Below are 18,038 nucleotides of genomic sequence, written 5' to 3'. Positions count from 1 at the left end.
GAAGCCGTCCCAATTATGAACCAGCCCCGAGCGTGACTACCTCCGCAAATCATGGGCCAGATTGCATACTTTTGTTGGGGATCCGAAGTAATTGTTATAATTTGTTTCCTACTAAATGCTTCCTACTAAAACAGATTCCAGATTTGTAGGCAACTAATTATTCTGATAAACCGTGTTTTCGAGCAGCTCAATCTGTTTCCTTATTTGGTTATTTGGTTCCTTAGGAAGCAAATTATGTGTTCAATATTATTTGATGTTTCAAACTAAATATAAATTTGCTTCAAAAATAATGCGAGCGTGCTTCTAGTAATTCGTTTCTAAAAAAATAAATGTAAAAATATAATTAAGATTTGTATTTTCAATATGCATTTTTTCTTCATGGGAGAAGCATTCGCCTACAAATAGAAGCATCATTTTTGTGGCCCTAGTGACATATTGTTCGCATCATGGAATATTTTTTCTATGACCAATATAAATATTTATTTGTACATGCTAGTATTTTGATCTATTAATACATCTTTTGATGCAACCAATACAAATTTCAATCTGATGAAAATATTTGCTTCGCAAAAAATCTGTGGAAGCACGACATGAAGCACGAAGCAATGTACACATTATTTGATTTACACAAAAAATTACAACTCTTCTAGTGACAAATTTAAACACTACAACAACAACACTTTTCTCACTTCTCCCCAACCAGTATTATTGACCGTTGTATGGGCTGATCATGGATGATCTCCCACACGCTGCAAGCTCCTCCTCGATAAGGCATTTGTGTCCCAGCTGCGGCGTACTCGGCAGTATAGCAACATCACTGACTATACAACCAGAATCCGGTTAGGCAGAATTATGTTTATATAATAGAATCATCACTTAGTAACACGAAGCACACCCTAGCACTAAGAAATGTTGAAGCACGAGTTAGAAACTGTGCGTGAAGCAAACACACATGGTGGAAGCATAGACTCATAGCCGTTGAAGCAAACTTACTGTACGATGAGAGCATCACTGTCGTTGCCTATTCGACGGTACCTCGGAGGAGGGATCCTCACGAGGGGGAGAAGAAGTAGGGGCCATAGGGCGGAGTGCACTCGGGACGGTGGTACGCGATTTACCCAGCTTCGGAACACCTGCACGTTGACAGGGCCTACTGCTGCTTGTCTTGAATTATCTGAGCGCTTTCGCGTTGTTACAATGAGTTGTGGTTGTGCCTCTAGGGCTCCCGGGATCCGGCTTATATAGGCGCACGGATCTAGGGTTTACATGGAGAGTCCTAGCCGGAATACAAGTTACCTAACTACGGTACAATATCTTGCCGTGTACGTCAAGGATCCGCCTTCCTTCTAGGCCGTGCTGGATCCGGATACTTTATGGGCCTCCACGGATCCGGCCTCCTTCGTAGGTCGGTTAAGATCCGGCTCCTCGTTCCTGGGCTGGACTTCATCCTTCACGATCAACAGCAACTGGGCCGCCCGATGGGCCACATGCCACCATCACCGTCGGTGGGCCACCCGGGCTTGCCGGATCCAAGCCATGTCGTTGATATACCCATAAAGTATACCCACAACAGTAGCCCCCGAAGTTCTCCGAGATTCATCATTCCTCCGACTTCATTCAGCTCGGAAACGAAGAGAATCTTGAAGAGCTTCAAAACTTTTTACTTGATTCCGGGTTCATTCATTCGGAAATCCGTCGTCTTCAGATTAGGTATTGCAACGGAGACTCCGTTTTTCCCGCGCACACCTTCCTTTTTTCCCGCGCTAAATTTTCGCAGATGCAAATCTTTAGCCGGAAATCTCGGGAGTGCATGGTTAAGTTACCTCCACGTCGTTTTACCGCACTTGACCTAAGACACGTGTCATCCATCTAACGGTGCGACCGTTCCGTTTCCACCGTTGGATCCGAATCTCGAATCTCCGCGCGTGGCCTATATATAACCCTCGCCCGCGGTAATTTCTCATTCTTTCACCTTCTCACCCACGTCGTCTTCTTCCTCGCGCCGCGCCGCCCGACAGATCTCATCTCCGGCGAACTTTGCCACGGTGAGCTTCACGCGCTGCCGGCTCAAGCCTCTCCTCGCGCCAAGATTCCCTCGGTTGAACGGGAAATCCTTCCCGCCGCCGATTTGTGGTCACGCGAAGCGATTCCCTGCAAGTCCGGCGACCTCGACTCCACCGGAGCTCCGTCGAGCCACCGCGCCATTAACGGTACGTGCGCCGGCCTCGTAGAAGATAAACTTAGTGTAGATCCGGATACTCAACTTAGCTCGCATGGGTGCAGCCGGAAGCATGTCTCACGGTTCTCCTCACTGCACTGGTAGCTCTCCGAGTAGCCCGTATCCCAGTGCCGTGGAACCAATTTGCCCGGATCCCATTGCGTATCTACCACCATATGTTTCCGACGTTAGACTTGCTCAACCGTTCTCCGCCTCTTCCAGTACTTTACTAGGCCGGATCCCATCAGCCCAAGAGCTCGAAGAGGAGCTACAAGGCCAAGCTAGAATGGCAGCCAAGGTACAAGAAGTGGAAAACAAGAAAGCTTCCAAGGCCCGGAGCCGTGAAGGGGTGCGGGGTCAATGGTGGCCCTGCGAGACAACTGACGCGGAGCTCCGGGAGCTTCAAAACGAAGGCATGATCTCCGAGCATTGGAGTTTCACGCGCGACTCCGACATTCCCAAACCCGACGCGGATGAACGCGTTATGACAAAGGCGTGGGTCGAGCGCGGATTATCACTCCCTTGCTCGGAGTTCTTCCTCTCCGTCCTCGACACGTACGGGCTCCAGCCCCACAACATCTGCCCCAACTCCTACCTCCTGCTCTCGAACTTCGCAACTCTTTGCGAGGGGCATCTCGGAATCCGACCCGACATCAAACTATGGCAATTCTTTTTCTGGGTGAAGAAAGAGACGAAGGACAAGGCCATGCTAAACTGCGGAAGTATGACGTTCATGCTCCGCTCTGGTCGGATGTATCCTCCTCACGACTCCCACGAATCCGTCCCAGACTCGGAACGCCGGATGGTTTTATGTGAAGAACGCGTCAGTTCCGAGCATCCACGATGGACTCCCGCCCTTCAGCAACACGCCTCCGGAAGAATTGGCGAGCTGGAGCTTCATCCCCACGCTTGCCCAAACACCCATACTGGAGAAGGCCGCGCGGAGGAATTCCTGGTTAGTTCATGATGGACTAACCGGGGCCCAGCTCACCCTCAGCTGGTTTACCCGGAGGATCCAGCCCCTGCGCTACAACGCACGCCTGATGTGCGCTTACACTGGGGCGGACGATCTCCTCCGAGTCACTCGCCACGATCTTCCGGCCGACTCCCTCAAGAGAAGGTTCAAGACGTTGGTGAAAATTCCTAGGGGCCAACATGTCCCGGAACTGATGAAGGATATTAGCACACACGACAAATGTCCTCCGGTAAGCACTTAATCCTTCGCATTCCTTTATCCTTTCACAATTTTCTAAGTGTTTAACTTGTTCTGCTCACCCTTTTCGCAGCTTGACTCTTTGGCGGAAGAAAACCTACGCACCATACTCTGAGTTCCCGTTAGCGGTGACTCGGTGGAAGAGGATCCGGAAGACCCTGAGGAGGAAGAAGAACGAGTGCCCCGAAAGGCAGCTCCTCGACCTACAAAGCGTTCCCGCGCCAAAGTCTCTGGCTCCGACGCCGGAGGCAGCGGCGAGGCTTCCGCCAAGAAACCTGTGGTGGTCAAACCACCTCCGCTTGACTCCAGAAGGCGGAGCGCCGCCGCTTCGAAGATGCTTTCGACAACGGGAAACCCTCACGTCCCAACATTCCGGGCGCAGCGTAAGCTTCCGAGTAACATGCGTTGTTTATCTTGGTAAGCTGTGTTATGTATACTTTCCTTTTACTTGCTCACAGGAATCCGAACCCTACCACCGCGCGGACCAATGTTCAGGAGCATATCACTAAGTATATGCAGAAGAAATCTCCCGCCGTTGGTCCTTCTACGCCAGCTCCGCCGAGCGCTCCACAAGCCCCCCTGCAGCCTTCTCCTCCTCCCGCGGACCAGTCTCCAACTCCTGCCGCACCCACTCCACCGGAAGTAATTCCGGTTAGCAGCGACAGAGCGAGCGGAGATGGTTCCGGCGGCAAGGGTCCCATCAACGACGAAATCGAAGGACGGCTGTGGGATGCAGAAGTTAATTCTTCTGGGAAAGCTGAAGCCACCACAGGTGATATGGTCGTTTTCCCCAAAAACTTTGGAGATCCGGCTGATCTTATTTCCACCCCGAAAGCCTATGCCACGAAGTTTTTTAACAAACTAACGGAGGCAGAGAAGTGGGAGCTGGAGCAAGATTTGCTCAATGCTATGCTGAACAATGCCTGGGGCAAACCGGACGTTGAAACGTCGGAGATCCAGGACGTCAAGAGAAACATTGGCGAATTCTTCGACAAGCTTGTTTGCAAGCAAAAGGTAACTCCCCAGTAGCCCCCAAGTATTTAGGCGGAAACTTTATCAGTTAGCGTCTGAATACTTTTAGAGAACTCAATCTGAAAGGAAAGTTTTAAATGTCGTGGTAGCCCCCAAGCATGATGGCGGAAAGAATTTCCAGCGACAATGCTTTAGAAAGACTTAAACCACGATGGCGGAACTCACTCCATTTCGATCGTGTTTGCAGGAACAAAAAGCCCTCGCATTACGAGTTGCACAAAAACATTGCGCCGCAGCGTCGTGTGACCATCAGCCAAAGTGAGAAAATCCAGCACTTTCAGGCGGAGAATGCGGATCTGAAGAAACAACTTTCAGAAGCTCAAGGTTGGTTTCCGACTATCTGACGGCTGTGGGTTATGTTCCGCATTTTCCGACCTTGATGCTTTATATAACTATGAGCAGGTGCCTCCTCTTCTCTCGCTGCAGCTTCCTCCGAGTTGGAAACTCTACGTGCTTCACAGAAGAATCTTGAAGCAAAACTCGCAGAGGCAGAACAGAAAATTTCTGAGAAGAACTCGGAGTTTGCTCGAAAAACTGGTGAGTTTGAGCTGAAAAGACAAACTGACAGCGACATCATCCAGAAGCAGCAAAAAGAAATTGGAGGTCTTCGCAAGTATATGAAAACAGCAGAGAGCTGCTGGGACCTGCTCAACTCCGACGTCATGGGTACGTCCTCGAAACTCATACGACAGCATGTGTGTAGCTTGTTGTATTTAACAAAATTTGCATCTTCCAGATCCACTTGGATATGATGAGGAACGTCGGAGCCAGTTTCCGCGCGATGACCTGCTTCAGCTGGCCGGAGAAGACTGCAAGGATCTCATCTCCGCCTCCTGGAAAATCTGTCACAACCTCAACATCAAGAAGAGCCGAACCTGCGATGTGCGCAAGCTCATCAAGAGGATGGATTTGCTTCCGGAGCTGGTTGTGGACCTGCAATCCTCTTCAGCACGGGGTGCAGCTGCCATGTCCTTAGCTATGTGCTTAGCGCATAATCCGAGTTTAAACCTGGACCGGGTGACTTCTGGCGTTCCTCCGGAATGTGATGTCAATGCGCTGCTTGACGCGGTTAGCGGCTATGATACACGCATTGCTCGGAGGATCCGCCATGATGAATTTTATGAGAAGGTGGTTCTTCCTGCTGACGAACCTCTCGAAGCTGAGCTTTTGGAGGATCGCGAAGCGGAAAACAGGCCCGCCCAATCCGGAAGCCAGTATACGTGGACAAGCTCCAAGAACCAAGGTGGCGCTGTTTCTCCGACTGCAGCTGGAGCGGAAGAAGATGAAGATGTCTCTTCGTCCGCCAAAGACGCAGAGAAGGAAGCTCCGACTGACGCAGGGGGAGCTGATGCCAACGTGGAAACTTCTCCGGTTAAGGAGAAGTAAAAACTTAGTCCTGCGGAAAAACAATGCATCATTTTGGCCCCAGCGAGGGTTTGTAATATAACTTTAATTCTTAAGTATCTAGGGACGAAGCAATTATGCGTGGGCGGAAAACTTATCCTGCTATCCGGTAGAATTATTTGCATGTTTCGTTTGTTGAAAGCAAGTGCTGGTTTGTTAATTTTCCGGCTTGCTCGTTTGACCTTCCACGAGCCGGAAAACCTTTGGCCGGAAACGCTCGCCTGCGGCGACGAAACCCAATGGCGTCCGTCCATAACCGCGGAAACAAGCCCCCAGCCTAGGTGCCGGAAGTCGCTACCAGGAATCCACGAGCTCGTAACAAAAAAAATTTCCACCAGAAAACTTAGGCTTACGTCTTAAAGGACGATTTTGAAAATCACAACTTTTATACACGCCTAGGCGGAAACATCCAGCTCTGCGGTTTTAGTCGGAAAAACATACATGATCTAAAATGAGCAAGTAAAGGAGGTAAAAGACTCAAAGAGTGAACCATAAGCTTTATTTCATTGATCATGTATAACTATTACAGAGTTTGTAACTCGGAAAAAATATGCTAAGTGTAGAAAGGACGTAGCTGTGCGATGTTCCAAGGGCGATCTGTCTCGTCGTAGATGTCATCCGGATCCTCACGCTTGCGTTTCCGGTGCCAATTAGCAGGTCTATCCTTCAGCTCGCGGAAATCAACAAGGTAGTACGACCCGTTATGAAGCACTTTGCTAACGACGAAGGGTCCTTCCCATGGAGATTGCAGCTTATGGTCTTTCACCTGTCGAAGGCGGAGGACCAGGTCTCCTGCCATGAAGGAGCGATTCCGAACTCGACGACTGTGATAACGTCGGAGCTTCTGATGGTAGATGGCGGAGCGCTGGTCAGCTAAGTTCTGAGCTTCCTCGATCAGGTCCACAGATAGCTGTCTGGCCTCGTCAGCTGTTTCTTCATTGTAGGCGGAAACTCGCGGTGAATCGTGAATGATGTCGGAGGGAAGCACGGCTTCGGATCCATATACCAGGAAAAATGGGGTAAACCCTGTTGACCTGTTAGGGGTAGTTCGCAAACTCCACAAGACAGCTTCCAACTCGTCAGCCCAAGCTCCAGCTGCTCGTCGCAGCGGTTCTTCAAGGCGTGGCTTAATTCCTGATAATATTAGGCCGTTAGCCCTTTCAACTTGACCATTGGATTGTGGGTGAGCCACAGATGCAAGGTCCAGCCGAATCCCTACTGTCTCACAATAATCCCTCAATTCTCCTTGAGCGAAGTTTGTGCCATTATCTGTGATTATGCTGTGTGGGATGCCGAATCTCATCACGAGGCTGCAGACAAATTTTAGTGCCGTAGCACCGTCGGCTTTTCTCACTGGCTTAGCCTCGATCCATTTGCTGAACTTGTCAACAGCGACCAAAAGGTATTCAAAACTGCCAGGAGATGATCTTTTTAACTTACCAACCATATCGAGCCCCCAGACCGCAAACGGCCAGGTGATAGGTATGGTCTTCAGCTCTTGGGCTGGAGCATTTGGTTGAGTAGCATAGTATCGGCAACCTCGGCAGGTTTTTGCCAACTTGTCAAGATCTTCTTTAGCTGTGAGCCAAGAAATCCTAGCCGGAAAGCTTTGGCAACGAGGGACCTGGGGGCGGCATGATGCCCGCAATCCCCTGCATGGATCTCTCTGAGGATTTCAATGCCATCTTGATTGGAGACGCATTTAAGAAATACCCCTGTTGCACTTCGTTTGTAGAGCTGTCCATCAACAATTATGTAGGATCTTGCTCGTCTGACGATCTGTCGCGCGAAGACCTCGTCCTCTGGCAACTTCTGATCGATGAGGTAGTCCAGGAAAGGCTGGGTCCAAGCCGGAATGATAACCATCACTTCCTTTGCCGGAGATACTGCCACCTCTCGGGTTTTCCGGTTAGCGCCTTAACCGAGGGTATCCGTAGGTGCTCCAGGAAAATGCCAGGCGGAATTTGCTTCCTGCCGGATCCGAGCTTGGATAGCATGTCTGCCGCTGTGTTATCGTCTCTCCTGACGTACTTGACTTCGTATCCGAGGAAGCACTTGGCGATCTCGTCAACTTCGTCTCTGTAGGCCGCCATGACGGAGTTTCTAGCGTTCCAGGTTCCGGCTACTTGTTGTGCCACCAGGTCGGAATCTCCACAACATATAATGTGCTTGATCCCGATTTCCTTAGCGATGCGCAGACCGTGTAGTAGAGCCTCGTATTCCGCCATATTGTTTGTAGCTTCAAAGTGGATCTGCAGAACATACTGCAGTTCTTCTCCGGTAGGGGACTTCAGGGTGACTCCGGCTCCTGAGCCTTGATGCTGCTTGGATCCATCGAAGTGCATGACCCATGTTTCTGGTTCCGGCTCCAGACTTGCATCCGGAGCTTCTGTCCAATCTGCGACGAAATCTGCCAAGACTTGGGATTTAACCGCAGTCCTAGGCTTGTAAGCGATGTCGAAGGCGGATAATTCGATGCCCCATTTAGCCGTACGCCCTGTTGCGTCAGCGTTGTTGAGAATTGTTGACAGCGGAGCCTTGCTCACAACTGTTACTGGGTGCTCTTGGAAGTAATGTCTCAGCATCCGGCTGCCTAGGAACACTCCATAAGCTAGCTTCTGAAAGTGAGGATATCTTTGCTTTGACTCCGTCAGTACCTCGCTAATGTAATAGACAGGTCTTTGGACGTCATATTCATGACCTTCTTCCTTTCGCTCCACCACGATGACGAGGCTGATGACTTTGTTGGTAGCTGCCAGATAAAGGAGCATTGGCTCTGACTCTGCTGGGGCTGCCAGGATAGGTGGGGAAGTGAGTATGTCCTTCAACCCTTGAAGAGCTGCATCCGCTGCCTCGTCCTAGACAAACTTGTCTGTCTTCTTCAATAGCTTGTACAGGGGAAGTGCCTTCTCGCCAAGACGGCTAACAAACCTACTGATTGCTGCGACGCAACCAGTTAGTCATTGCACATCTTTAAGACAAGTTGGCCGTTTGATACACAGGATTGCCTTGATTTTTTTCCGGGTTAACCTCAATGCCTCTGTGAGAGACTATGAAGCCAAGGAGTTTTCCGGCTGGCACGCCAAAGACGCACTTCAGCGGATTCAACATCATCTTGTACCTGCGGAGGTTGTCGAAGGTTTCTGTGAGGTCGCTGATCAAGTCGGATCCTTTCCGGGTCATGACCGCGATGTCGTCGACGTAAGCGTGCACGTTCCGGCCGATTTGGTCCTTCAGGCACCGCTGCATTGTACGTTGGTAGGTGGCACCTGCATTTTTCAAACCAAAGGGCATGGTGACATAACAGTAAGTGCCGAAGGGGGTGATGAACGAAGTTGCCTTTTGGTCAGACTCCTTCATCCGGATCTGATGATACCCGGAATACGCATCAAGAAAACACAAAAGTTCCGCCCCCGCCGTCGAATCAATGACTTGGTCAATGCACGGCAAGGGGAACGGATCCTTCGGGCAATGCTTGTTCAAGCCGGAGTAATCAATGCACATTCTTAGTATTTCAGTGTTCTTTTTGGGTACAAGGACGAGATTTGCGACCCAATCGGTGTGGATAACTTCTATTACAAAACCTGCCTCTAGTAACTTAGCTAGTTCCATTCCTATGGCGCGGCGCTTCTTATCTCCAAAGCGTCGCATAGCTTGCTTCACCGGTTTAGCCCCCGGATTTATGTTGAGGTAGTGCTCGGCGAGTTCCCTAGGTACTCCGGACATGTCAGAAGGTTGCCATGCGAAGATATCCATGTTAGCGTGGAGGAACTCGACGAGCGCGTCTTCCTATTTGGGGTCCATGTTGGCTCCGACTGAGACCTGCTTAGAATCGTCGTCTTCCTTGAAGTTGACTTTCTTGGTCTCTATCGCGGCCTTGAAGGAGTTTTTGTGCTCGGAGATCTGCTTCTTGGTGGTCTGCATTTCAGTCGGATCCACCGCGACTCTGTAGCCTTTCAGCTCTTCTCCAGATATCACAGACTCTGCGAAGGCGGCTTCGCCTAACTCGCACTCATGAGCCTTTTTGTAGTCTCCGGATACGGTAATCATACCCTTAGGACCCGGAATCTTGAGCTTGTTGTATATGTAGCATGCTCTTGCGTGGAACTTGTGGTAGGTGGGCCTGCCGAAGATGACGTGGTAGGAGCTCTTGAAAGGCACAACTTCAAACGTGATCTTCTCTTCGCGGAAATTGTGAACATCGCCAAAAGCCACGGGAAGTGTGATGCTGCCGAGGGAATTCGCCTTCTTGCCCGGAACCACGCCATGAAACTCAGTGTTGCTGTGTTTGAGCTGTTCCTTGGTGAGGTTCATCCGCTCTAGAGTCTCCAGGTACATGATGTTCAAGCTGGCTCCACCATCCATGAGGCACTTGGAGAAGTCATACCCGTCTATGCGGGGACTTACAACCAAGGCGTAGCATTCTTTTGGCACAATGGCAGGATGATCCTCCCTATCAAATGTGCACGGGACTTCCGACCACGACATCTTGCGGCACGGCCGTAATCGTGGCGTTCAGATCCGGGTAGCTGACTTGGCAGCGCGGACTGTTGGGGTTCCGAGGAAAGTGTGGTAAGCCCCCACGCTCTTTTTCTCGAATGGGTTGGATTTACCTGCGGATCCTACCTTGGGATCCGGCGAGTTATCATCCTCATCCATCGCCTCAGAACTATCTTCCTCTTTGTCCTTGTTCTTGCCCTTGCCTCCCTTGCCGCGTGGGCGGTGCTTCCGGGCTCGCTTGTATCCTGCCTCCGGGTCGTTCTTTAGATCATTGACCCATTTGCGATTCGGTTGGTGTGAGTGGACTTCCCCTGTAACCGGATCCAAGTGGGCCGGAGCAAGGCATGTCTCTCGTACTCTCATAGGTTTGCGGGACGCGGGATCCGCCACCGTGACCTCGGTGCCATGCTCGACCCTGCCGCCTCCGCCTCCGCGGCCGCGTCCTCTTCCGCCTCCTGAACCTCCGCGTTGAAACGCCATGGCGACCATCTCGGATCCGCCACTCTTCTGGTCATCAGGGTTCTTGCGCTTATGGCTGCTGCTGTTGCCGTTATCACGGTTCTTCTTTTGTTGATGTAGGGGGATTGTCAGGCTGCGAGATCACCGCCCGCATCATCATCGGCGGCAGATGATCACGGCAATGGAGATCATTTCATCCAAAGTCGGCTTGTTTGAGTTAGCCAAACGAGTGAGCGTATGCCTCAGCAATCCTCCCCTCTGCAGTCCACCAATGAAGGCGTACATGGCGGTGGTGTGGTCGACGTTTTCGCACTCGTTCCTGCATGCCAACCATCGTGTGAGGTAGTGTCTGGAGGTTTCTCCCTTCTTCTGGATGCAGGCTTGCAAGTCGCTTGCCGTGGCAGGTCTTTTCTAGGTGCCTCTGAAGTGTTTCTCGAAAGCGGTCTTCAGGTCGAACCAGCAAAAGATGGAGTTCTTCTCGAGGTCACTGAGCCAGATCCGGGCTGGACCTACAAGGTACAACTGGAGCATGCGGCAGGCGATGTTAGTGGTTCCTCCGGCGAAGGTTACTGCATTATAGTAATCCTCAATCCAGGCATCCGGCCTTTCGGTGCCAACATAAAGCGTCCTTTTTCCTGGTAGCTTGAGGTTCATCCTTGGCTTTGGTTCCTCTCGAATCATCCTGCCAAAGCACTTCGGACCAATGCAGTCGGTTCTGTATTCGTTAAGGCGTTCCCGCGCGTCGCGCGGGCCGTGGCGAGGAGATTGTGAGCGAGAGCGAGATCTCCGGCCGCCGTCTCCGCCTCCACCTCCGCCGCCACCGCTAGGTGGTGGTGAGGGAGACCTGCGAGGGGGTCGATCCAACTTCTTGCTTCCGCCTTCAGATTCTCCTCGGCCTTCCCGGTGCTGGTTCCGGCTCCTGTGGCTGCCTTCGCCATGGCGCTGGCTGCCCTGGTCGTTCCGGCTCCGGCGAGGCTCCGGGTCGCGGCTCCGGCGAGGCTCTGGGTCGCGCTCCTCATTCCGACTCCTCCTGGGCTCGGGCTCACGATCGTTGTTCTGGTTCCGGCGAGGTTCCGGCGAGCGCTCCCTGTTCTCGTTTCTTGGCAGCACGTTGTCGCGGATAACAATCCCACCATGCCCTAGGGGCCTGGTGTTTCCGGCTGGACTACGGCGGCGAGGGGGTCGCGGGTAACCATTAGGCGGAGGAGAGGGGTTGCGGTACTTGTCTCGTCCAGAGTACATTGCATCCTTTCCCTTTCTTGGATCTGAGGAAGGCGTCTTTGACGGCACGGGGATCGGATTTGGGTATTCCCTGGCTTTTCTTCTGCGCTCCGAGGATCCGGTGTGTGATTCATCGTCGGGATGTCGATTGGCGCGGGCGTCCTTCTGCGCGGTAGATACACAGTTATCCGGATTGGATTCTAACCTGCGCGAGGTATCCGCCTTGCTTTGCTGCTGCATTGCTGAAGCGACAAGTTTGCGGAGGTAGTTGATATCAACTTCTTCGTCCTTCTTTTTCAATAGCTCCGCAGCTTTTAGCATGTTATCCTTTGGGGTTTCCAGCGGCTGCTGCTCTGCGGGCGTGGCGAAATTGATTCTGCGGGGCGGAATTGCTTCTCTAACGATTCGATCGGCCTCCGCCTGCGCATAGGTCATCTTTACTTCCCACTCTTGCCTCATGCTCTTGACATGCTCGAGTGTGTCAGCAATTTCGCGATCCTGTCTTTCGAAGTGGTCCATCAAGCTTGCAGCTTCTGCCCTTTCATCCCTTATTGCGGCTGCGGTATTGGCGAGCTTCTTGGCTGTGGCCAGCATTTCCTTTCTCGTGGCCTCTAGAGCCTCCGGATCTGCGGCGTCGCCCGAGGTTATAGGTTTGTTAAGAACCGCTCGTGCAACCATCTCTTCAGGTGACAGGAGTTCCTCCGAGAAGAATCCTGCGGGGTCGCTCCGTGACATTGGAGATCCTTGGCGGGATGGCCGAGGGTCGGATTGGTTGGTTGCCTCTTCGATCCAGGTTGTCCCAGCGCTGCTACGGTTGCTAGAACCTGCTTAGGTTGGGCGGAGTCGAGTTCAGGGTGATCACCGAAACCTTACTCCCCTAGCTTGCGTTTGAACTCGTCAGTATCCATGGTGGGGGTATCTCCGGAAATTGGGCTTATATTGCCCAAAATCGACTCTTCAACCGGAGTTTCGCTTTCTCCGACAGCTCACCGATCCGGATCCGCGTCGTTTTCCGGTGCCTCTACCTGCTCGGGACCAGCTCCGTCTTCTTGAGGGGCGGTTCTGGCGGTATGGGCAAAGAAGTGTACGTATTGTCACCTCTGCTTTTCTAACACCGGGAGACCCAGCGGATCTGCATTGGTCTTCCACCGTTGTTTCCTGCTCGAGGCGGATTGGGTGGGCTTTGAAAATTCCGGATCCGAGGCGGAATCTTCCTTGGGAAGCTCGCATCTCGAGATCGGATCTTCGCGACAGCGTCCAGCTCTGCGGCGGTCGCGTCTGCGTTACTTACCAGTGGGTTTCCGTCGGAATCGACGGTTTCCCCGATGAAGATGTGTATGCCGCCAACTGGGACGATGGAGAGCTTGACGGGGTTTGTCCTAGCCGGAATCCAACACTCGTCCGGAGGGACGATCGGCAGATTTCCGGCGTAGAGGACGCGCCCCACAGCGATGGTGTCGTCGTAGCTTCCCATGGCGGAACCCTCCCGGTTCCGGCCTCCAGACGCCACAGGCCCCACGGTGGGCGCCAACTGTCGTTGCCTATTCGACGGTACCTCGGAGGAGGGATCCTCACGAGGGGGAGAAGAAGTAGGGGCCATAGGACGGAGTGCACTCGGGACGGTGGTACGCGATTTACCCAGCTTCGGAACACCTGCACGATGACATGGCCTACTGCTGCTTGTCTGGAATTATCTGGGCGCTTTCGCGTTGTTACAATGAGTTGTGGTTGTGCCTCTAGGGTTCCCGGGATCCGGCTTATATAGGCGCACGGATCTAGGGTTTACATGGAGAGTCCTAGCCGGAATACAAGTTACCTAACTACGGTACAATATCTTGCCGTGTACGTCAAGGATCCGCCTTCCTTCTAGGCCGTGCTGGATCCGGATACTTTATGGGCCTCCACGGATCCGGCCTCCTTCGTAGGTCGGTTAAGATCCGGCTCCTCGTTCCTGGGCTGGACTTCATCCTTCACGATCAACAGCAACTGGGCCGCCCGATGGGCCACATGCCACCATCACCGTCGGTGGGCCACCCGGGCTTGCCGGATCCAAGCCATGTCGTTGATATACCCATAAAGTATACCCACAACAATCACATAAGGGCACTAGTTGAAGAAAAAAATCGAGTAGAATTTTTTTGCCGGCGTAAAAGAGCGATTTGATGCCATCATAGCATATATAACTCGCACTAGCACTAGAGAAGTTACGTTTTTGCAAATTGGGATGCTTCCAGACAAATTTTGGGTACTGAAGCATGGATACAAACTTATGAAGCATGGCCGTAGTGCCAATCAATTGATCCAGACATGAAAAGCACATATTGCATATATATGAAGCACCGGATCTCTTTAGCAGTTAAATATTTCTAAAACTAGTGGAAGCATATAAATTTAGAAACCAAAAAATACCATGACACTGCAAAGATAGTGGGGATCAAAACTGTGAGTAAACAACAAGTGAATATTGTGAGCCTAAGTCATACGAACAAATAATCAGTGGATCAAGTGGTATGTTTGTAGCTAGGCTTGTAATTCAAACCATAGAAACTGAAATATAAAGCTACATGGGAACCTGATATTAGTTGGTGGAGCTTGCTGGACCTTCTGCCGTCGCTGGCCAGATGTACTTGCCTACCATGGGAGCTTCGGTGTGTATGGTATACAAATCGGCTGTGAAGCCTACATGCAAGTAGAAAAAAAGATTGTAGTAACATGAACATGACTGATACTACCACGTAAAGATCTACAACCTAGAAGATGCAAAATATATGACCGGATGTTAAATTTGATTTCACAATTTAAAATAGCAGAGGACTAAAAGGATCTGGTGTTCAGAAAATTCAGAAACTAGGCAAACATGGGGACCTATGTCAGTTCCTATTACCTTCTCTCCCCGGATCGTGTAGTCGCTGAAGTGAGCAATCGAAGCAGTCTATGGCCTGCAGATTTGGTCGTGGATGGTAGCTCAGACGGCATGGTTAAGTCGCCTCTCGCACCACCTGCGCCAACCACCCGTTTGTGATGCTCCAACGACATCTCCTCGCGGCGGAGCGCCGCGCGTGTTGCCGGCGCACGAGTGAACGAGGTGGAAGGGGAGGTGACGATCTCGAGGGAAACAAGCGGCACGGCTGGAGCGATTGGTACAATGATTTCCCTGAGCAGAGCGATGAGGAGGCGAGTTTGCTCGGCGGCGTGATTTGGGGTAGATCTAGAAGGTGTTTATGACGAGAAGTTTTGGGATTTTTTAGTTGGCGAAAAATCAAGTGGAAACCCAGTCCGTTGGATCCCAACAAAATGGACGTCGTTGGAGAGGTCCGAGAATTCTCTTCCATCGGACTTTGATAGATAGTGTTTACCTTTAGATATTATAGATATCAGATGCTCTTGCAAAAAAAATTAAGAAATTGTGGTTTCTTAAAACCCTAGACCTAGTTATGTGGTTTTTGGCAATTGACTCATCTCACGTCCCACTTGTGGGAACCTAGTCAGGGAAAATAAGAAAGGAAAGTCAAGCTCCTGGAGTATATAAGTGTATTTAATTAATACTCCCTCTCTCACAGTTTATTAGCCGTGTAACCCCTAGGTCGCAAATTTGATCGAATTAACATGAGTTATATGTTATAAAAATTATATCATTAAAATGTTTAGATGTTTAATTTTCTAATGATATAATTTTTGCATTATATAATTTAAATTATATAGGTTAAATTAGCGACCTAGGGATACGGGAAATACTAGTAAACTGAGGCGGAGGGAGTAAAGATAATTACTGTATATATTTAAAAAGTTAAACTAAATTTTATTACAGCATAATTGTGTTTGTATGTAGTTACTTTCGTATTATGCAAATTAATTTAAATTATTTGAATTTTAATCATATGGTTTGGTTTGGGCGAAGGAAAATTAGAGTACCTTAGCTTCTATAACTTTTCACGTGCAAGAGGATCCCGTTCCCCACCTCTGTATAGATAGCTCTCAGTTTCAGACACCTGCCATTGTATATAACTGAACCCGAACGGTCTGGCCCTTCCACTGTTCCTATCTTCTATCTAGGCAAGTTGAGTACACGTCTTCTGTAGATAAAACAGGCTGTTAGACACGGTTCAGTTCACCATCTCAGCACTAGTAGTAGCAAATCTGCCCACTAGACTTTCATCTTTCAGCTTTAACCACAACCGATCTACTCCGTTTTTCCGTGTATAGTCAACATGATCTGTACTCAACTTGCAACATCAAGGGCCGCTTGCATGGAACAGGTCACCGCTTAGATATCGATCTGATGGGCCCGAATTAATTCCCCATGCTCCAGCATGCACACGACGAATATTCAGAATCGCCCTTCGCGCCGACAAGGTTCCGAAGTCTCATGTTACTCATCCAAGAACGGCAATCGTGATACCTACGAATGGAAGCAAAAAAGAAGAGGGTATATACACGTTGTCACTTGCTTCCTTTAGACTTCGATAAAAGTTGTTGATTAGAAGGACGAAGAAGAAACGAAACGCATACACCAAGTTCGAGCACACTGAGCAGTAATCCTTTTCCAGTAATCGACTCCGCATTGCGATGCTCGAATCAGGCAGGAACGGTGCACCTCTCGTCGCATCAGCCCTATCGTTTTCCTCTAGTCAAAAGCTCGCCTGCTCATTCGCCTCATTGCCTGCTAGTAACAAGAAAGATGGGACAATTCAGGAAGTAATTAGGTCCAAGGTGACGGTAAGATCAGTCGATCCTGCAGATGCATGTACATGCACCCATGTAAACAATCGTTCTACACTTTCCGGCGGGTAAGAAATGCTGGAATTTGGACTTGGGTCCTACTCCATGTACCAATACAAATTCTGAAATTCTCTTGATCCATGCGGAAATGGCAAGGGTGGGATTAAAATTTAGTCCCACATTGTTATGTTTCAAGTATGCAGACTAAATATATTATTTGTAAATTTGATTTACAAAATCGTATTATTTAAAAAATTACAACCCCCTTCTCCGTCCTCCTTCCATCTAGTCTCCCCTTGTTTCTTGCCTTCGGTGCCGGTTCATCCTTCTCATCACCATCGTCATCATGATCATCATCATGATCATCTTCTTCATCGTCATTTAAAGTAATTGGCGTTACTTCCTTCGGTGAAATAGCTTGTTGATCCCTCATCTTTGACTTTTAACAATGTTGAAGAATTTTCCTACTTAACTGAACTCAACTTTCTTCCGTGGAGTAGCTTCTTGACCCCTCATCTTTCACTTGCAACTATGTTCAAGCATTTTCCTACAATGTTGGAGCACAAATTATTTCCCTTTGGATACAGACATTTGCTTTTATATATCTTCTATTGTGCAATGCGATCCTATGTCCAGAAAATTGCAAGAAGACAAGTGTGGACACATCTGTAGTGAACAAGTTGACATAGACAACAAGCTCACCTAGTTCCAAGAAATGGTTGGTTCATGCCCGTAGTAGTCGTAGTCACCTGAGATGACCTTATTCTGTCACTTTCTGCGTGAACATTTTGCCGCACCGTCTATCCGTCTGTTCGTGCATGGTTAGCTTTCAGTTTCAGAGTACTTGCTTGCTGTCGAAGACCAGATTAACTGAACCAAAATTGGGCTCCTAATCCTTTGGCTGTTCTTCATCTTCTATCAAGGCAAGTTGTACCTGGTTCAGTTCACCATCAAATCCACCCACTAGCCCGCTCTAGTTCTTTGTCTTATATTTCCCGTCAGCTTCCAGATTTAATTACAGTAGAGATTTGTTTCCGCCGTTTCCCTGTATAGTCAACATGACCTGGAATCAACTTGCAACATGAAGGCTCTTGCATGGAACAGGTCTCCGCTTAGATATCTGATTTCCTGAACGGCTGAACATGATTTGGCCTTATTTCCCCACATGCATTAATAACGACGAAATTTCAGCACTGTCTTGTCTCCTTGCGCCGGCAAGACAACAATCCACTTGCGAAATCTCCTGTGAGGCTGTGACTCGTCTACAGATGG

At 49.9% G+C, this 18,038-nt stretch overlaps 1 long non-coding RNA gene across 2 annotated transcripts; it reads right to left on the bottom strand.

Moving 5' to 3' along the window:
* Nucleotides 1–470: 470 nt before the first annotated feature.
* LOC127295740 (uncharacterized) lies at nucleotides 471–15,302 on the bottom strand. 2 transcript variants are annotated; one of them, XR_011743693.1, is made up of 3 exons: nucleotides 14,932–15,302; nucleotides 14,620–14,726; nucleotides 471–821 (listed from the first exon to the last, which is right to left on the bottom strand). It is a non-coding gene; the product is annotated as an uncharacterized lncRNA (long non-coding RNA). The 2 variants fall into 2 exon arrangements; XR_007848084.2 differs by having other exon boundaries at nucleotides 471–817.
* Nucleotides 15,303–18,038: the final 2,736 nt, after the last annotated feature.

This window comes from Lolium perenne, chromosome 4 (assembly GCF_019359855.2).
Source record: "Lolium perenne isolate Kyuss_39 chromosome 4, Kyuss_2.0, whole genome shotgun sequence".
Taxonomy (NCBI): domain Eukaryota; kingdom Viridiplantae; phylum Streptophyta; class Magnoliopsida; order Poales; family Poaceae; genus Lolium; species Lolium perenne.
Note: the sequence above shows the minus strand (reverse complement) of the source record. Positions and strands in the feature narration are given on the sequence as shown.